Below are 21,643 nucleotides of genomic sequence, written 5' to 3' on the forward strand. Positions count from 1 at the left end.
TTTTCCTTCCCCAAAACGTTTCCTAGCCAGTGGCTCCTGCAAAACCCTCTTTTCCAACATGCAGCACTCAGAACTTACTGCAGTTGCAGAGCAGGGGCAGCATCCAAGCTCCAATTGCTGACACTACAGATGACAGAGGGGGAAAATCAGATGTCCATGTGGACATCAGTCCCTTTCTCCAATCTATGTAACTCTATGGAGAGAGGAATTGGACACAAGTATTTCAGTTTGCCATTCAGGTTAGGAGCCTCATGATGTTGAGCACTGCAGCTGATTCTGTTTTGTGACCAAAGGGAACTGAGCTTAAAAGCCAGTGCACAAAGCCTACATTGTTATATGCTAACCTTCACTGATGGGGAATCGGCACCATGTGTCACAGCTGATCTGCAGAGCACAGCCCTCTGTCCCACACATCACTGCTAATTAGTGAGATTTCTGCTTCAAATTAGTGACGCCAAAGCACTTTGAGATCCACACATGAAAAGAGCTGCAAAGGCCAAAGAGTTACTCAGCTCTTTGGTCACAGTGTTTGAAATAGATATCCTTTAATAGCCATGTTTGCCCCTAACAAACAGGTAGTTGGTAAATGAGCCCAGTCCCAGCCTCCCTCAGCATCACAAGGAGGCAGGAGGGGGCCCTTTGAAGCTCCTCTGCAATTACAGCCCTGTGCTGATGAGCCATGCTGGGCAGAGGCACCGCAGTGTTAATGAGTTTCAAAACACACACATGAACCTGAGCGATTAGGACTCTCTGAAATACCTTCAGTGAGAATCCTCACTGAGACAAAAATAGGTATCTGGTTTATTAAATATCTCCAAGATGAAAGCAACTTCTGAGTGTATCTTCTCTGCTCACCACATTATCATATCTGTGATAAAAAGGCCAGTTGAGCTTCTTGGCTTTGGAACTCATGCAGTGATTAATGTTGGTCTTTTTTCTTCTTGTTAGATGGTATCAGTATAGAGGAAAGAGGTAGCAGCACTGTTGGTCATAGGTATGTGGCATCTTTCTAGCCAGCAGAAAACAGAAAGGACAGCTTGATTATCAACCATCTGTTTACTAACAAAAAAAAGTCAATTATTACCATGAAAAAAATACACATTTAGTTCATGGCATATTTACTCTATTAATTGTCCATCCATGCAGACTTGGAGCTTTTCTCTGAATACCTCCAGATACAGGTTGGAGATCCAAAAGCCCTGGGTTGCTTTCTGCCTGAACCCACTGCAGCTCACTGCTCCTCCCACAGCCCTGCCAGCTCTCCCCAGCTCTCTGAGCCCCATCCTTTTTCTCCTCTGTTCTGCAGAAGCCCGGAGGTGCCTCACACCTCCCTGCCCATCTCAGGCTGCCAACGCAAGTGCAGAAGCTCCAAATCACCCAGCCTTGCCAAGAGCTGGCTCCTGCCTGTGCAGCTCGCTAGCCAGAGGCAAATGCATGAACTTTAGCGATTATCTAGTGGGAATATTCCAGGAATTTAGATTTCAGCCACAGCAGTAGGGCCATACATCATTAAAGCTGCCTCTCCTGCCAATGTAAAAAGCAAACAGTGATGATTTAAATCAAGGTTCCCCAGTGGCTCATTTAAATCACTTGGATGGAAATCAGTCCACCTTGTCACCAAGGCAGAGGTAGGAATAGAAGCTGTGGATTCATGACTCCCAGGTCAATGCTCTGCATCGCATGCAGACCAGGTGACAGTAAATCCTGTGAGGCACAGGGCATAATAAGCAACTCTGTGAGGTGATGAAGGCTGCTTCCTATGGCATGCAGCTTGTTTGGAGCTGCTTGGGTCTGCAAAGTGTGAGTATAGCCAGAGCTTTTCCTGCAGTCACGGTATGTACCATGGTGCTCCTGGGTGTCTTATGAGGGTTGAGCTCATGAATCAGCCTAATTTCTGTGAAACCTGCAGAATTAAAACACATCTGGGAGACATGGTAGGCAGACATGAGCCCATAAACTTCTCATGGTCCAGAAACTGGGTTGGACCCCAACCTGCCCCATCAGAACCCAGCCACAAGCAGTGTGCGTGCAAGCAGCTGCCCACATTGTTTGATGGTTCCAGCATGGAACAGATGACAACTGACTTCAGTCTCTGTGACACTGCATTCAGATAGGTGACTGCACAGTGCTGCAAAGAAATCTTCCCCAGCTTATGAACAAATAGATAAAAAACAGAGGGAAAGAAAATGAAAGATGGAAGTAATGTCACATCAGTGCTCTCTCCAGCACAGGTTTATGAGAGTGAGAAGGAGAAGAGGGCACAGACTTAAATCCCTCTGACACTTCTGGCTGCTTAGTTTCCTTGTCTTCCATTTCATGATGCAGCTCTGGCTGAATAGGGCTCATACAGCATTTAGCTGTCTCCCACACTATATAAAAAGCTGATGCAATCTACACACCATAAAGGGGAGAAAACCTCCACTGAAAACAGCAATCTCATGTGGCAGAAACAATTTCTGCTGAGATGCTCAGCAGTGCTGGGAACCAGCTGGGCAGGTCCCATCACAGGAACATGTCCCTTCTGCAAGAGCACTTCAGTGGTTCAGTTCCTCCTGAACTGATTTCAGCCACTACTTTTTAGCAGATTAACAACTTGTTAATGAGGATTTTACTTCCTATAAACGGGTACAGTTGGCTCTGTTTAGGGAGTCTTCAACCTTTCACCTTCCAGTACTCAAAAGCAAAAATAATAAATTGTTCTTATTTGTATTAGAGCAAGGGCAGTAATACTATACTTCTTCCAAAGGACTAACTTACAGGTATTACTCTGCCTTTCAGATATTAATCTTCCTTTCTAATGCTTTAAAACAGAGGTGGAAGCCTGAAAGCCAATAAACACCCAAGATCTGAGAGCTTACGTTGTTGGGAAGGTCTTGAGATAAAAGCTGGTGCCCTGTCTGAATGTGATGGGGTCTGCACTTAGAACCACAGAATAGAATCATAGTATCATCAAGAATGGAAAAGAGCTATAAGATCATCTAGTCCAACTGTCAACTCATCTCCACCATGCCCACTGACCACGACCCCAAGTGCCACATCTCACAGTTCTTGAACACCTCCATGGGTGGTGACTCCACCACTCCATGGGCAGCTGTGCCACTGCATCACCACTCTTCCTGAGAAGAAGTTTCTCCTAATACTCAACCTGAATCTCCCCTGGCACAACTTGGAGCCATCCCTCCTCATCCTATCACTGTTATCTGGGAGCAGAGGCTGACCTAAACAACAATCTCTTTTCAGCCTCCTTGTAGAGAGTGAACTTATTTTTATTCTGCTCAATCTACAGCATCGCCCATCAGCCCTCCCAGTGCCACCTCTCACCAGGATGTAGAGCCCCAGCTGGTGGAATTAGTTCTTTTCTGAACTGCTGTTCTACCCATGCAGCTTCCAGCCATGAAATGATGAACCAAGAGCAAGTCAGTTTCCTCATCACACCTCTAGGAGGTGGGGAAGGACCTGAGTGTTCAGTGCCTTCTTCCATATTCCTGGTAACGGTGACCTTTCTCTCTACAGCTAGCAGAATCACATGGGATCAGCACAGAAAGATCAAAGAACACTATGGTAAAAACTGATGGGCAACGAGCAGGCTGCGTATGAGCCAGAGCAGGAGGAAACATGATAAATCCATGCTGAGACCTTTGAAGATAAGGGATAAGAGGCTAAAACAGAAGTTTGCAGAAGAGTCTAAATATGATTGGGATATGGCTGGAGCTGTGAGATCGGTTAAATTGAATTTCTGTTGTGTGTAACATCCCTTGTATATGTTAATCGGTATGTGCTCTAGCAGCCTGATTTAGTGTTATTATCAAAAAGGGTTCCTCAACCGCCTTTGTCAAAGGAAGATTACAAATTATTCCAGATAAGTAATGCAACTAAAGACCTTTAAAACTAATTGGCCATTGTGCAATCCTGTTAATATCCTTTCTTGTCTAACAAAAAACCTAGAAGACAATTACAGGCAAATACCAAAAGTTTGTACCTGGTCTCTTGCATGAAAATATGATTTATATGCCCTTGACTTTTTCTTTCAAGAGAAGAAAAGGTGGCAAATGATCATCCATCAGTAGCCAACATATCCAAGGAAATGATAGCTACTGAATTAGCCCTGAACCAGGAATGGTTTGAGAATCATCCTTCCCAAGGCTTTCTACAGAAATTTCCATTGGGTGCCCTCATTAGGAAAGGAGTCCTGCTATTAACTGAGCCTTAACAAGGTTGAGCTGTGGTGTTTGGTGTGCTATAGCTGCTTCCTGGCAGTGTGTCAACACTGTACGTATGTGTGATGTGCTCCATCACATTCGTACAGCTCAGCAGAAGCAAGCTACTTTCGGCTGCACGTGTTGCATCAAAGGTGATTCCGTGTCATAGATTGGTAGAATCATTAAAGTTGAAAAAGACCTCTGAGATCACCAAGTCCAACCCCCCCACCATGCCCTCTGACTGTGTTCCTCAGTGCCACATCTCCAAGGTTCTGGAACACCTCCAGAGACAGTGACTCCCCTACCTCCCTGGGCAGCTGTCACACTGCATCACTACTCTTTCTGAGAAGGAATTTTTCTTAATACCAATCTGAACCTCCCATGGCACAACTTGAGGTCATTACCTCTAATCCTGTTGCTGTTACCTGGAAGAAGAAACTGACCCTACCTCAGCACAACCTCCTTTCAGCAGATTTAGAGAGTGATGAAGCCTCACCTGAGCCTTCTCTTCTCCAGACTGAACCATCCCAGTTCCCTCAGCTGCTCCCTGTAAGACCCCACTGTTCCAGGTCCTTCACAGCTTCGTTGCCCTGCAGAGTTGTTGGGACAAAAGGATATGGCTCAGGGACATCACTCTATGAGCTGGTGCTGGCCATGGAGGCCTTATTGGATCACCTGGCTCAATTTGGAAGAAATCAGGTGCAAGCATGGGGATTTCTCATTTGGTAAATGAGATAATACAAGATTAAAAGAGAAGAGATTAAGCTAATAGCTCTTCTGGGTTTTTAAAGTTGTCTAAAATTCCATGCTTTTTTATTTTATGCCCCCAAGCCAAAGCAGTCTTCTGGTGCATCAAAAGCTTTTGCATCTCACCTGCAGTGCTGATTGCCTGATAAGCCTGCAATGCTGTGCAAGGGCTCCATCAGGTTGTCATCCTAAACAATACCTCAAAGCTCTGTTTATTCCTAAAACTTATGACAGAATTAGTTCTGGAAACCCAAGGAAGTAGGAGACTGGAGAAAGAAAGATCAGACAAGGCAGACTTTGACAAAAGCACTTTCTCTGGAGTGGAGCAAAGCATTCAGGTTGTGTCAGATGAAATTCTCCTGCACTCAAAGGAGCTCTGGTCACTGCATTTTGTTACCACTGTGATGGGCAATGAGCACTGAGTGACTGCTGCTGCTCAGCAGTCCGGGTGGGCATGTACATCTACAGACATATTTTGTCTTCAATGCACCAGGTTGCATTTTCCCTATGAGGCAGAGTCTTCAGCCTCCCCTGTAAAAGGGGTCTTAGGAAATCTCATTTAAATTTCAAGGACCTCTTAGGGATAGTTGCTAATGGTTATGCTAATTGGCATAGGGTCTGAGTGACAGTTATGTCCTGGAATGATTTGCAAATCACATTTTCTTGGAGCTTATTAGCAGACTCATTAACTGTACAACAGTACATTACTTTCAGAAATTCAGATCTAAGCAGAAAATTAAAATTATTTGCTAAATGACCTAATAAAATTGAGCAAAATGTGCTGAGAAAGTAGAAACTGAGGTGTATCAAGACACCAGATTTTGGCTAAAAATAATTTCAATTTACCATTGACGTTCACCCCTACTCTGGGAGTATTTTTAGCCCAGGTAAAACTTAGTCAAAAACCAAACTGTCACACCTAGAGCCAGCATTAAGATTTACTGCAGTCTTGGCCAGGAGTTTTTCCTAGCAATGCATCCTGTGCTCCCTTCTGCACAGCCCTGAGTGATTAAGGTATGATATCCAACTTCCTTCTGCCTTTGTCCCAAACTTCACAATGTTCACCTGCAACATATCTTAATGAACATATATTTCAAGTGTCAGAAAAACTGCCAAGATTTTATGCTATTCGCAAAAACACACGTTTCAGTGTGAATATATACTTCCATATATACACACACACAATACACACACACAATACACACACACAATACACACACACAATACACACACACAATACACACACACAATACACACACACAATACACACACACAATACACACACACAATACACACACACAATACACACACACAAAACATGATGTCAAGATGAGCAGTGCCAGTCTTTGAAGGAAGAAGCATCTGAGGAGTAACCTTTGCAACAGTGTGTAAGCACTTTGATGCTCCAAATCAAAGTCTGCTCCCAGGAAAGCCCTTGTACATCTGGCAGTTATGGACTGAAGTCCCATATCTGCATCATTGCCCACCAATCAATTTCCTGGAGTTATATCTCCCCAATATCTGAAATTTGAGAGCCAGGTGAATGGTTTCCAGCATCAGTTCTACCTGCTTCTTTTCTTCTTTTGTTTCTTGGCTCTCTATCCACCAAGGCAACCCATACTACTGTAAAAGACATTAAAGTCTTCACGGAGGATGTCAGTGCACAAAGGACAGAAGTCTCTGTTAAACCCTCAGAGAACTCAGACTTCACCTCCTATTCAGAATTAAATGAGGTGATTTCTGTTGGCTCTGGATTTTATTGCAAAAGGTTTAAATACCTCTACTTAAGAAATGTTGAGCTGTGGCAGCAGTAACTGATGAGTGCACAGTTTTCTTGGCACAATGAAGTGTTCGAAAAATTCTCAGCAGTTCACTGCTTCTCACGGGCATTGTTGCACTTACAATTTATGTAGGGGTGAATAAAACACATTCTGGTTTGTGACACTTTTTCCCTATATTTTTTTTTTTCCATGCACATAACAGCAGGTTTTAAATATAACACATAGGATTTTTTTTCATTAAAGAAATCTCAAACAAGAAGATCTTTAAATTTAAACCTTCTCATCCTCACAAAACTGTTTTACTGAGGAAGGAATCTGATATAACTGAAGTGATGTACAATTAAAAGCTTTTTTTCTTGAACAAGAAGTTCAAAAGAACTAACTTTTGAACAATTTCTTTTTTTAAAAAGGAAAATGGAATTAAATATTTTGATGTCTTAAAAAAAATCACTTCACATAAAAAAATGCATTCGGCTCTAGTGGTTTGGAACTGAAATGCTTGAAACTGTGATACACTCAGTAAGTGAGGAAATCTGTCAGGAAAAAAAAATGCTTTTGAAATGTTCCATAGTTTCAGTATTCAAATCACAGAATCATAAAGGCTGGAAAAGACAGCAAAGATCACCTGGTCCAACAATTAACCTATCACCAATACACCCATTAAACCACATCCCTCAGTATAACACAAATATAACATTTCACACACCTGTGGTGTCCTTTACATAACAGCAGATCTGCTCTAGAAGAGTCACTGCAGATCACGGACATCAGGTCAAACAGGAGACATTACTGAGGCAAGAGAACCATGAGCAGATGGAGAAGTCATCCCTGGACACGAGACAGCCACGTATGTTGGGATCAACCCACCCTGGCACCCAGCAGCAGGCAGGCTGCTGACACATTTTGCTATTACAAGATGTAGGAAGGGCCTATCCTTAAAGGCCGGGGTAGGTCCATTGAAAGCTTTTTTCCCCTCAAACTGTACTGGAAATGCTGCTTTAATCCAACTTTTCTAATATGGTCCAGACTTACAGTGCTTTGAGCAATCTCACTTGGAGAGGACAAGTCTTTAATAGCACCGATGGCATGGGGGAAAGCAAGCTCTAGGGAAATCTGCCCCTCAGGAAAATCCTTTTTGTGCTCCTTACGACACAATTTGTCCAAATATGTTATAGTCTCCCATGATAAATATGGAAACCTGTAGGAAAGAACCTGGGAGACTGGCACAAGAGCAGGGACCTTGCAAAACGTGTTCTTCAGCAGCATACAATCAATAAGTGTACAGATGTTAGGTTTAGTAAGAGTATCACAGTGGAAAGATAATTAAAGTAAATGGAAGTACTCACCAGTGTTGTAGACTCACAGTAAACTCCACAAAGTGTAACCTCCAGAAAGAGATCCTCTCTCAGTGGCAGTCAGCACTTAAATGGGATCTAGGAGAGGTGCAGCCAGCCTCCACCCCTTCCTGCAGCACAGCTGATTTGCCTTCACCTGTGCTCCTGTGGCTGAATCATTGCTTGCCTCAGGTGGTCAATCAGAGGTTCAGGCCGTGATCAACAGTTCCTATGCAGGCAACCAGCAAGGAAACAACAGAATCATGTCAAAAGCAAACATGGCTGAATGGTGCCTCAGGATCCAGACATCCCCCAAACTGGGCTAGACCGTGCACAGAAGGATTGGCCAATGACTTGCCTGACCTGATACCAAAAGAGGGTCAAAGCCAAAACGCTTGCCTGCAAGTCCCAGCATCCCTGGTGCTCTGAGAGCCGGATGAGGCACATCTGCTGGATGCCAAAGAGCAACGAGTAGCCCATGGGTGGCCAGGAAACAGACACACCAACTCGTGTTCCTGCCTCCTCCCCCAGCAACCAACTCAAACATGGGCAAACAGAAAACCACGTCCTAGGCAAGGGAAACGTGCCCTTATCTAGGAAGACTAATGACAGTAGATAAGGTATAGAAGTTCAGACTTGAGATACTTGAGACCCAAGAAGACGAGTAGTGCTGCCTTTGCACTTGTTTAAGCTTCAGGGGCTGTCTGGATGTCCATAGAGACAAGGCAACTGCTTGATACCAACTTTCATGTGGCGCCTTTCACATTAGCCTCTTTTCACATTAATGACCCATATATCTCCATATAAATTCGGTTTCAGAAGTTGCTCAGCATATTGAAAAAACAGCCTACTTGTTTGGGAGACTGCTTGCAAAGTTAAGAACTCACCAGTACGCTTCTGCATGGGGAAAACTTGTTCTAACTTGATTCCTATTTAGATCATTCTAATACTGGGAGAAAGAAACCACCAAACCCCACACAGGTCTACAAGTTTGCTTCAGGAGGCCCTTCTTTCACAAGATTTTCATTTAAATCTGTGTCCTGGTTTTGGCTGGGATAGAGTTAAATAGAGTTAAGCGGTTGGTGGTGCCAAGTTTTGGATTTTGGATGAGAATAATGTTGACAACACACTGGTGTCTCAGCTGTTGCTGAGCAGTGCTCACACTCAGTCAAGGACTCTTCAGCATCTCGTGCTGCCCTGTGGGTGCACAAGGAGCTGGGGGGGGGTGGAACAGAATCAGGACAGCTGACCCAAACTGATCTAAGTGGTCTCCCATGCCATGTGGTGTTGCACTGAATGATAGAACCATGGAGCTGGCCAGAATGGGGGCACTGCTCCAGGACTACCTGGGCATTGGTGGGATGGCGCTTGTTGTACAACGCTTATTTTGTGTTCTTTCCTTGTTATAATTATTTCCCTTCCTTTTCTGTCCTATTGAGCTACTTTTATCTCAACCCATGAACTTTATCTTTTTCCAATTCTTTCCCCCACGCAGTGGTGTGCTGCTTAGCTGCCTGCTGGGTTAAACCACAACAATCTGCAAGCTACAGCCATTGTTTCAATGCATTCAAGCTATCCACAGGCTGCATTATTCTAATGATTTTACAAGAGGAAAACATCTCCGACATTCACCCTTCTTAAAAGTGTACCTGAATATTAGCAGCCCATCCTGCTGGCTAGTTGCAGTTTCTCCCTGCAGTTCCATCTTCCCACTATTTCTGTGCCTGTAGTAATAAAAACAAGGCAATAATTTAGCTCCCATGTTTGTTGTACCGAAGCTTGGTTTTTATCCCACTCTCTTATCTTCTCCATTCAGAGCCAATGTATCTTATTGCTTTGCAGCAAACACGGTCAGAGATGAAAGATTCTGCCATATATTTTCCTTCATATTAAACCACAAGGCTTTATCCTTCTCTTTCTTTTTTCAGTCTTGGACTTTATTGTTTCCAGCTATCTCTGCCACATGTGATTTTGGCCTTTGTGCGGATGTGAATATGTGCATTTCTCTATTTATCCTTTTTATCACTACCAACAATATTGGGAGCACTTTAAAATAACTGGCCGCTGAACGCTGGTTCAGAAGTTATTTGATGCAATAACCATACCAGGGCAGACTTGGTGTTATGCAGATATATCAGAATAAAGCATTGTGGAAGGCTTGCAGTATTTCTACACATTCTCTTTACCTGCCTAATGCATCACAGCAGAACAAAAATCATATAGAAGCGGTATTGCCAGGCCAGATCCTGCCCACTGCAGTGCGGAGGATGAAACCAGAAGACGAGAACTCAGATAGGGCTCAGCAGGAGCTGTGGGACTGGATAAACCACATGATGTTCTCCTCCTATCAGCTGAGTACAGCCCAGCTGCAGGTTAGGATTAAAATTCTTGATCACTCGGTGGAACAGTTAATTCTTTTTACCTCTATCTTCTCCCTTCAGATCTCAGGTGGGTTTTTTTATTGGAAGGAGCCGAGTTTGCTCCAGACACAGTGGACATCATTTCTATCCTGCTGTGGCAGAAATGGGGGTCAGAAAAAGAAGTGGAGTTTTTAAAACTGTTTAAGTAATAGTAGTTCACCTTTTTAATTTGTACTTGGAGAAATGAATGGAAGAGAAGCCAGAAAGATCAGGGTGCCTGAAGGATTAGCATCTGATTTCAGTTTAAAGGAGTAATCACATCACCTAATTCGGTCTCCAAATGCCAGAAGCTGTGTTTCTCAAGAAAATGAAATGAATTGGTTATACCAGAGGGAGGAATGCTTAAACTATGAAACTCATAAGCACTGTTCAGCTATGTCTTATCCTAATTCTTCCTTTCCCGTTGTAGTTCCCAGCCCTTTCTGACAGGGCATGTCTCAGCCAGCTCCTCGCCAGGACAGCAGCACACCAGGATGAGTGTTCCCCAGTAGCACACCCACCCTGCCCTGAGAACCACCAGAAGAGTGGTGACGCAGTGGCACAGCTGCCCAGGTAGGTGGTGGAGTCACCATTCCTGGAAGTGCTCCAGATCTGTGGAGATGTGGAAGTGAGGGATATGGTCAGTGGACATGGTGGGATGTGTTGGGGTTGGACTTGGTGATCTTAATGTCTTTTCCCATCTTAATGATTCTGTGATTCTATCTGTAAATAGATGGCAATGGTTTGCACTCATCCAGTGTAGCACCAGTACTCCTTGCCATAACTGACCTTGTGCACAACTTCCAAACAATCAAGGCTCACTTGTTTGGCAGTCCTCCTAAATACATGCAGAAAGCCAGGTATGGCTGGATGCCATCTGGGCTATGCTGACAACCACACTGCTGTCTAAACAGTGCACAGAGAATTGGTCAGCACACAAAACCATCAGGTGCCCATTTCACAGAGAAAAGCTACAGTTTCCCATGGATGCAGTGCTCCTGGTGCCACAATGAGATCACACTCATGTGCTTTGCTGTTGTCCACCCACTGTTCAGCTGAAGCAGTGGGTTAGAATGAGAGAAATGCAGACCTAATTCCTGTTCACACCTCTAATTAGTGTCAGTAGAATTGCCAGTGGTGTGGTCACATTAATTACAACATGAATGACAGCGACAATAGCTTTGAGACTAAGAACAATTTCACTAGAGCAACAAAGAGGACATATCTTTGACACAACACTAATACTGAACATATTAAAAAATAAATAGTGATTTAAAGATTGTAATATTTTCATATTAAAATTATCTATAGTATAGTAGCAATAGAAAAGGTGATATTAATGGAAAAACACAGTTCAGAAATACAGTTGTATTGGTGGTAATTCCAGAAGTTTCTTACAAGAAGAAGCTATAAATACTTTCATGGTGGCCATTAAGCCTCCCAAGATCTCAGCTGGTAGGCACCATCTGTTCTTCTGGCCTTTGCTGCAGAAGGCCATCCGTGCTCTGCAAGCACAAGCGCACAGGACCTTTTGCATGCTGGAAGCTGCATGGTGTGAGGAGCAGCAGCATCACCACAGTACAGCTGAGGGAGCCTGAGGTGTGAGTCTGACCATGCATGAGTCCAGTTCTCAGCTCCCTTGATCATGGAGAGCCTGGGGCTTCCTAGCACTGTTCAGTGACCGTGGCTGGGTGGAGGCAGCCCAGTGTCAGTGCTTGGCCATGCACATGTAGATGAGGATGTGTCCTGTCAGAGGGTACCTCCACCAGGCAGTGTGAGCGGTGATGGTGCCACAGGTGGACATGCCCATGGTAGCTCTGATCTGTCACAGGCAGCCGATGAACAATTGCAGTGCATCTCTCCCAGCCAAGCCAGCTGCAGAGATCAGGAAATGGCTGTGGCTGGCAGGGCAGCCTGAGCTGCTATTCCTGTTGCCCAAGGAGCCCCATCCCTGGAGGCATTCAAGGCCAGGCTGGATGTGGCTCTGGGCAGCCTGGTCTGGTGGTTGGTGACCCTGCACATAGCAGGGGGTTGGAACTGGATGATCATTGTTGTCTTTTTCAACCCAGGCCATTCTGTGATTTTGTAATTCTATGATCTTGGCTGGAAGAAGGCAATTCCTATCACACTTCCTTAACGTCTTCATGCAAAAGGAAACAACTTCCAAACAATACAGACAACTCAAAACTTGCTGCAAGCAGCATTCTGCCACAGAGTGTTAACAACATTGGGATTTTTTTTATTTTTTTCTCGTATGGAGGCATTTTGCTGTCCATTAGTATCCCTGGTTCTCCTGTGCAAAAGTGCATTATCTCTAACATGATAGAGCTGACAGTTAGCGAGAGCTGTGCAGCTCCCCAATGGTTAAATCTATGGAAAACCTCTGGTGTTTAATGAAACCCCTATGGAGACCTCCATATTAGCCATGGTTTAATGCTCCGTAATGGCAGCGAGTAATTTATCTATGAGCCACAACTCCCAGTTCTCTGTGCATTAAGAGTTATTTATGAGGTAATTTTAACAGTTTCACACTGGCTGGTCATTATGTTTCTGAAGGCTAACTGTCGGCAATTGTAGCATGGGAGGAGAAAAATACTTTCCCTGTCACTGCCTGAGTAGTAAACAGTGACACGGGAGTGCAGGCGTGTGGGCAGGAGCACAATTGGGAAGGGATGGCAGAAGGAAATGCTCCACGGGGCACCTTTCCTCTCCATCCTCTTGTGAATGCTCACAGCACTGGTGCTGAGGAGAGCGGTGGGAGCAAGGGGAACATGGGGCAGCCTTGAGATGCTGATGGGCTGAGATATGGCATCACAGATAGAGACTTGGCTATGGTCTGGTGGAGGTCCAGCTGGCACAGAAGCTACTGAGATGCCACCAAGACCGTGGTCAGAACAATGAAATCAGTGAGAAACTGATCTTTAGGTACACAATTTGAGAGCTGGTGGAAGTTTTGGTAGCAACATAAGATGGTTTATTACTTGAGATTTGCTTTTCCTTTATGAACTTTCTTACAAAAAAAAAAAAAGTAACAGCACATGGGTAAGGTCAATGCAGAGTGAGCTTATATGCAAAAGGCTGCAGGGTCCCTTTGGATCAGATCCTGGCTCAGCTCTCCCTCCTGGCACCTCTCATCCCTGCAATACACTGCAATGTAGAGCCAGCCCATTGCATGGGCATAGCAGTGTTGGTCTATTAGGTAGCTTCAAACCATAACTTGTATTCATTTTGTTGGCACTGTGCAAGCCAGAAATTAAACTTCCTTTATTTTTTAACTCCCTCCCAAACCTTTGCAGGCAGATGTGATGCTGCACAAATTTGCAGAGCAGATGTGCTCACTAAGAAGGTCCTGTAGCTAAACCATGCTTACAGAGTGGAAGCTCACATCAGGAGAGTTTACTCTAGGGAAGCATAACTCCTTGGATGTACATCTGGGTTTGCTGAAGCCAGTTAAAACACATTTGTTGATCAGGAGCCTCATCTGGCTTTCTGGATTCATCCCAATGGAACTACTTAAATGTACCTCCTGCCTCCACAGTCCATTTCTCTCAATGTGAAAACTTCCACCTCTCCGAAGCATGCTCTGGGACGAGTGGATGTGGCTGTGATACCTGAAACCTCAGATGAGAATACACAGCTCTCCTTCCAACAGCAGAAGTCACCCTTAACACTTATAAAATACAACATTTCCCAGTGCCATACTGCTCAGCCACTTCTGCTGAGACCTTTCGAGAAGGATTCAGACTGAGACAGGTTCCCATGCAGAAAATTTCAGTTATAAGTAGCAAAAAAGGCCTTAAAATGGGAAGTGCTGAGCCAGCCTTACAGTGTATTGTGGTCTTAGTATGTATTTGAGCTGACCGATAGCTAGGCTCAGGGAAAACTGTCTCAAGGTGTGAATAGTTCTATGGGATATAAAATATATTGTACACATCAGGGCAAAATCTAGTATTTTGGGCAGCAGATCTCCTTCCTGGCTGCAGCTATGTGATGAAATTCAGAATTTTCAACAGTTACTGAGCAGATTGATATCTCATGAACCAAACCCGTATAACTCCCATAGAACATCCCACCTGCCTGCTTCATCTCTGGATTCTGGAAATCCTGGAGGATTTCTCAGAAACAATTCTCAATCTATTCCATGTGAACTGAACTTCCAGAACTGGACTTCATTTTCAAACATCCGAATTTCCCCGGCCAGAGAAATGCCAGCAAAGAGTGGAGGAATCATCTCCTCACCCACCCAAAGCCCCCACCCATCACCATCCCTTCATTGCCCCAATCCATGCTGGAGACATATGAATTAATTCCAGTTCTCCATCCTACACCCCACCCCAGCAGTCCTTCAGAAAACACATATATGGAATACAGAGAAAACAAAGACTTTTTTACTAGTAGTCCTTAACCACATGCTTTACAATGGGGTTGGCGCTGTGCTTTGGAGCATTAAACAGACCTCCAAAGTGGTCTATGAAATGGTAGAGGCTCAGATGCATTTGAACCAAAGCTCTATTTCTATATTCACACAATCAAAGCTGGAGCTGAGCTCAATCCCAGTTTCCAGAAGAAGCCAACAAGACTGCACCGGTGTGAAACCACCCGCAGAAATACGTGGTCTTATTTACTCTGAGAGTAAAACACGGAGTTGGCTCCCTGCATCCACTGCTTCAGAGAAGATCTAGCAAAAGGAGCAAAGCAGTGAGTAGGTTGGAGAAACCCCTCAGCACAGAAAAGTTTGCTTTTTCTTCCTTTTTCCTATACTGAGCATCAAATAGACAGATAGGCCAAAGAGCACCAGTTCCACCTCTCTTCTATGTTTGGTGGAGAATCAACACTTCTCCTTGAATTCTTCTGGACTTTCTGCTCCAATTCAAAGTAACGTCAGTGAGCATTGGATAAAGGACAGCAGAGGTGGGACAGGCAGAGCCTGGGAAGAAGAGTGATGTTCTGGCATGATAAAATCAAAGTTATTCAGTAGGAAAAAAGAAGTGGGAGCAATGACGTGTTCATAGGAAGAGTCAACCTACACTAAACTTTGTTTTATTTCACCGAGACAGCACAAACAACCTTTCCTTGGTTCTTTTATAATGCTCATAAGTGGTCAAAGAGAAAAGAATCCCCTTTAGTTGGAATTCCAATAGATACAACTGCAGTGATTCACACTGCTGGGATGATTTACCTAGACCTGTAAACTGGGTACTTTGACAAAGCCACCCGCAACTGAAATCAATGGAGGTGCTTTCATGCTCTTCAAATTTCTCCTGTCCACCTCTGTAAGTTTTCTAGTTTTAAAACACTTCTTAACCTCAGGGCTTTACTTTCATTTACACGCGTTACATACATGAATGGCATCAGAGGAAATTTGTGTGATAAACTGAAAGTGCTCACTGCATACCTAGAGGAGGACATTAGTGCCAGCTAGAGCCAGCTTGCTGCAGACCAGGGTAGGAAGATTCACCTTTTAGCTCCTGTTTTGGATTTGCTTTGGCTTCTCCTGGCTTCCTGTGAAGCCCACTAATTCCTGTACCAGGGGAATTGGTGAGCAGTCAACCTCTATCCATCCCCTCCCTCTCTCCTGTAGTTTTACACATCTCCAGGTCTTCCTCGGCTGTTTGCTTTCCAAGCTGTCACAAAAGGAGTAATAGCACTATAAATTATGGGACATATTTACAAACAAGCTATAGTGGTTTCTTAAAATCTAGAGCAACTACAGCAGCCCCTCCTAGGGTAACTTTTGTGTATACTGCTGATAAAAAGATGCTTTTATGTGAAATATGGGAAGAGGAAAATCAATGTAATTTCAGCTAATCATATGAAAGCAGTAACCATATTGTGATTATTGCAAGTTTTTCCATTTGTACGCAGTGCAAAGCTTCCTAGCAATGCTAATTAAATCTCCAATTTGTCCTCATCACAGATATAAAATATAACAGTGACAAAAGAACAAATGAAAAATTATGGCCCCAGGGCAAAGAGTAAGTTTAGGCTGGAAATTAGAAGGTTCTTGCATTAAGGGAAATGAAGTATTTCAGCATCCTCCGATTTCTGTTAGGAAGACTGAAAATGTCTGTGTGGCTTTGCCTGGCCTGGCACAAATTTCACACCACCCAACACAAAGGAGATTTGCAACAGGTGCAGGATGGGCAGAGAGATGCTCCCAGAGGGAGCCCATTGCAGGCTTCTCCCAGAGGGAACCCATTGCAGGCTTCTCACCCACTGTATGCATGCATGAGACAGACCAAGCTGACGGTGCCCAAACCGCAGGAGCTGAGCTTTCATTGCCAGGGCTGTCAGTGTTCACTTGGCAGGGGCTGGGGGCTGAGCTTTGCTTTTTGACCTTCACGTAGGAATCAGAAAGCTGTTTCCAACACACTAACATGTTGTGTCTTCGAGCTGGTGATTTTATAACTTATTTATTTATGAGTACTGGAGTAGTTTCAGGTTACACAGAAGCCATCTCCAGCTGACATAGAACCCAAACAAATCACTGGAAAGAGAGGAATTCTTTTTGGTGTTTATCTGACCTTCTAATTGCAGTGCAGGAGAGGCTGTAGGAAATGCCTTTTTTGATCCCATGCAATTTGAAGCCAGCCAGCAAGATGCTTTGTGGCAAAGCAGAGCCACACGTACTCAAACCATTCAATACTTGCTGTAGCAAACATGGGATGGAGGGCTTGGCGGTGCAGGAACATGAGTGCAGCACAGGAACTTTTCCACTCCTGCTTCAGACTTAAAGAATTCAGTGATGAACATTTTTACTTATCACTGGGCACAGCGCTTTGCTGGCAGAAGAGATTCCTACATGACACAGGCTACAGCAAAAGGCAGAAGGAAATCCTTGTGAAAAACAGAGAAGACGGTGCTGGTGTGGTCCTGTCAACCTGCACTGCATGCTTCAGGAGAACCATGGGTCTGCCAAGGGCTGTTCTGGGATGGCAGTGATGTGTAGGAAAACATCCCTTGGCCAAACTGGGTAGGAAAAATGCATCAGCTTTGTAGGACTGTGTTTAACACCTTCATCAGGACAGGCTTTAAGAGCAACAGATTGAAAATATTGGCTGCCAATAGAGAAGACCACAGGAAGCCAGTCCACTAGCTGTGTTTGGGTACGATGTGCCCACTCACTTCATGTTTTTGGATGTGACTTTTCGCCATCTGTATGGCAGATGAGACATCTATGAAGCCCACACTCTGACTATAAAACCACAGAGGATCTCAGTTGTTGCTACGCAACATTCCAGCAGTGCAATTATTTGACAACTTGATGCCCCCGGTGCCCTCAGTTTTGCTGCCCACTTTGCTCCATCACCAGCCTGTGCAGCTCTGCTGTCACTCAGCGGGGTGTTGCCATCTCCATGTGCAATGAATGGCCACCTCCTCACCAAGAAAATAAATATAATCCCTGCATTATTCTCAGACCAAGGCTCATGTCACAGAGCTGCTTCCCCATCTGGAAAACAGCAGGTTTGTTTTGTTGGGTTTTTTTTCCTGACAACAGTTTGTCCAGTGAGATTTATTGCAGGAGGAAAATGAATATATTTGCAGCCCCTGCCATTCCCCTCGCGAGGAAGTGAAAAGCATCAAAGCTGCAGCAGAACCAGCAGACAAATCCTTGCTCTTCCCTCGCCTGCAGCATCCTTCCTGCCCCTCTCGCTGCTCTTATAACTTATCTTCTCATTTTCTTTATCTGAAAAATTTATTTCTGAAGGCCCTAAAGCATCATCAGAGGAAATCCACTGCAGAAGACATCACTGACAAAGTTCTCCTCTTTAGATCTGCTTTCTACAGTAAGACAGATTTCACAGTATGGACTTTGGAAGCTGCTCAATGTATCCCTTTCTAGAAGAACATAACTGCTCAACAGTTGCAGATTTATTAAGTAATTGCTTAGGGATCTTATGCCATATATATGCTGCTTCAGGTAGTTTCAGGTGTGTATGGTACACTCCTATGATGGATTCAGGAACATCCACTGTTCTGTACCATATCAAGCTGAAAGAGCAAAATACAAACCCTAGCCAGAGCCTTTCCAGTACTTTCCTAACCAACAATTTCCTGGGTGCAATCTCAGCATGGATACACAAACCTCTTGTTGTCAGTCAAGTAAAAACTAACCTTTTTTACAAGAATCCTTAGAGCAAAAAAAAAAATACTTTTATTGAGGTCGATATGACCATCCTTGAAACCACTAACCTCATTAAGGAGAGGAACTCTTAATCACAGTAGGATGACTAAACTTCTCGTTGAGACAGGAGCATCCTGAAATAACTTGCAGTTAATTAATTAGCATGACTAGCTTGCCTGCAGGTAGGGAGATCAGCCCCGCTTCTCACTGACCAACTGCACCGCGCACATCTTGGGAACCCTCTGGCTGGGGGCGAACCCAGTGGGTCCCAAAAGCAAAGGGAAAGACTTCATGCTGCAGGACTTCAGCTCGCTCAGAGAGCTTGAAAGGGAGCAAAAGAAATCCTTGCTTCTTAGAAGAGTAATGCTTTACAGTGCCAACATCCACTGAACCCCCCTTACAAATCACAGTCTGAGCAGCACTGCCTGTAGCACCAGCTTCGGTACAACTGAGCAGGCACACGGACAGTGATATTTAGCTTTCCCAGCTCCACAAGCCCTTCACCTCCTACTGAAGCTGTTAGTGCCACAGTAACTATCAGCCTGCGAGGGAGCTCAGCAGCAGAGAACACGAAGCTAAGCCTTAAAGAAGGTTTTTATGCGACTAAAGAAATCACACCCCTCCTCCCGTGATCCATGCAAGTAATGCTAGGTTCAATGGGGACCCCTCCGGAGGGGAATCAATCCCACCCACAATAAATAAAGCATTGCCATTTGCATGTTAAAAAAGAGCCTCACAAGCCAGTTGCACTAATAACCCATAAAACCCAAGTCACACAGGCACGGGGCTTTACTAGCTCTGTGATTTATACTTCTGTAGATTGGTAAATAATGGGGACTCTTGCTGTTTTTTCTTTCCTATGTGAAAGCTCCCATTATCTGAGCTAGAATTGAAAATGCAAAATGAAACAGATGTTTGAATGCCCTGGTTCTATACCTTTCTGCTCCTGAAAGAAAAAGGTATTATTTCACGTTTAAGAAGTTGTCTAAGCAATGACTGCTACTAAAAGAGAACGTATTAAAAGGTCACCAGCCTTCAGTGATACCAAGGCATAGCAGAAGCATCCTGTGCTCAGCTCAGTGCCATAAATGAGTTAACAACCTTATTGTATTTTGGCCAAAATGACACTTTCCCAACTGGAACCCAGGGAACAGTACCATCCCCTGCCTGGCCCAGGCACCACCAGGCAAGCCCATGGGGTATGGAAGTGCCAAGGCCACCCTTAGCAGACACAATGGAGGCAGCAAGGAGCAAAGATGGACACAACACGACCACAGACCTGCTCAACAGAAGGAGGCCAAGGGCCTGAGTTTAAACACAGCCCTGGGGCCCAGCCAAGGCTCTTCAGGGTGATTAGGGCTTGTGGGTGCATGCAGTGACAGCTGCACTGACTTACCTGCATGTCCTTCTGCCACTATCTTCCACTATCTTAGTGCTTGAAGAACATGTATTTTGTTTCTGGTATCTCTCTGGAGGTTGAAAGTTTTTCTTTGCGTCATAGGAAGGAAGAATTGGGTCCGTGAGGCACAGCCGTTGCAAACAGGATTTTTTCTGTTCTTTGTTTATGTCAGGTGAAGGAAACATGCTGGTTTATGGGCACCACTACCTAGATGTCAACTGACTAGGGGAAGAACCAGCCTGACCTTTTGGTCAGACTCATGTGGAATTATGCTGCAGGATTCCTTGATCTGAGCAAATCTGCTTGGATTTTGTTCTTTGTATCTTTATTCACTCCTGTGGGAGAATTTGAAACTCCTTCTTTCTTTAAAGCACGTGCTACAGATCCTCACCAAACCCACAGCCTTTTCCATGTGTGGACCTGGCTTTCGCCATGCTGTGAAGGACACAGCAAAGGCAGTTGCAGAGAGATGATGGAGACAACATGAGAAGCCTGACCAGACCTGCTCCATCCAACTGCAAAAGCAGGCTTTTGTAGCCTGTTCTCAATATGGATCTGGTGTGAAGGTCCCTATCTGAGCCTTTAGCAATAGGTGGCCTTTCTCAGACAGGCACTGTGGGGTGGGGTAGAGCAGGAGAGGATGTCTGTAGGGTTATCTGTGATGCACGGCAATGCAAGGATATATGCAACTTTTGGGCATTCACTGGTGATGGAAAAGAAGCCTGAGGGTGCTCTTCATTGTCCATGTATTGGGAATGGATGAGTGCCTCCTGCAAGATGATCATCACCTGGGTTTGGAGTCTGTTTCTTGGCACTACTTGGCTCATCCCAATTTGTTACACCTCCGTCAGATCAAAGTGAACTGAATGACTGAAACATGCCCATGAAGCACAGCTGGGATTGGCAGCTGTAGCCTTTGTGGAGAAAAATAAATATCACAGAAGTGTTTTGTTTTGTTGTTTTTTTTTTTTTAATCTGAAGACTTTTTCATAAGTAAGTAAGCAAGGAGCACGCAGAATTATAAAACTGAAGCAAAATATCCAGGAGACATATTCATGTTTACATTGTGTGCATTAAAATATATAATAAGGCTTTATGAAACAGGCTGTATTTCTCCTCCAGACATTCCTGATGTGTAATAGGGCTCATTTGAATTGGAAAGCAGAAAAGTCTTGGAATCGCTCTAGACATAATCCTGGGGATTTTCCAGTAAATTCAGTTTATTTTGGACTTTGCATGGGGGCCTGACTGAGCCTTGGAAGGTGCTTGAGAAATTTTGGAGCCCATGTTAGATTTTTATCTCTGTTGCACAAATGGGAGCCTAAAACTGTTGTATTTATAGCATGAGATTCACTTCAGCATTACATCTGGATGCATTAATCAAGATCATACTCTGGCTCTGTCCCTAAATGGTTTATTTTGGGTTTGTTTGTTTTGGTTTGTTTTTGTTTTTTTTTAATGGAGATGAGAGGGAAAGACAGCATTATGGTTCTTCATTTCCATTGTACCTCAGTGGCCTTTATCTAAAAAAAAAAAAAGAAAAAAGAGGGGAAAAAAAGGAAGAACCAGCAAAATCTTTTCCCCTCCTTTAACTTTCTGAAGTTTCTCATTTCAGTGACTTCAGCTCTTGGACCACATGAGGAAAGAAAGAAGACTATC

General features: G+C 44.2%; 1 long non-coding RNA gene across 2 annotated transcripts; it reads right to left on the bottom strand.

The window, feature by feature from the left end:
- Nucleotides 1-222: 222 nt before the first annotated feature.
- On the bottom strand, nt 223-8,173 carry LOC109370747. Of its 2 annotated transcripts, none has more exons than XR_002121139.1 (3): nt 8,074-8,173; nt 7,434-7,516; nt 223-1,009 (listed from the first exon to the last, which is right to left on the bottom strand). It is a non-coding gene; the product is annotated as an uncharacterized LOC109370747 (long non-coding RNA). The 2 variants fall into 2 exon arrangements; XR_004161850.1 differs by lacking the exon at nt 223-1,009 and adding an exon at nt 1,029-1,903.
- Between the last annotated feature and the right edge of the window lie 13,470 nt (nt 8,174-21,643).

Source organism: Meleagris gallopavo, chromosome 22 (assembly GCF_000146605.3).
Source record: "Meleagris gallopavo isolate NT-WF06-2002-E0010 breed Aviagen turkey brand Nicholas breeding stock chromosome 22, Turkey_5.1, whole genome shotgun sequence".
In the NCBI taxonomy this organism is placed as follows: domain Eukaryota; kingdom Metazoa; phylum Chordata; class Aves; order Galliformes; family Phasianidae; genus Meleagris; species Meleagris gallopavo.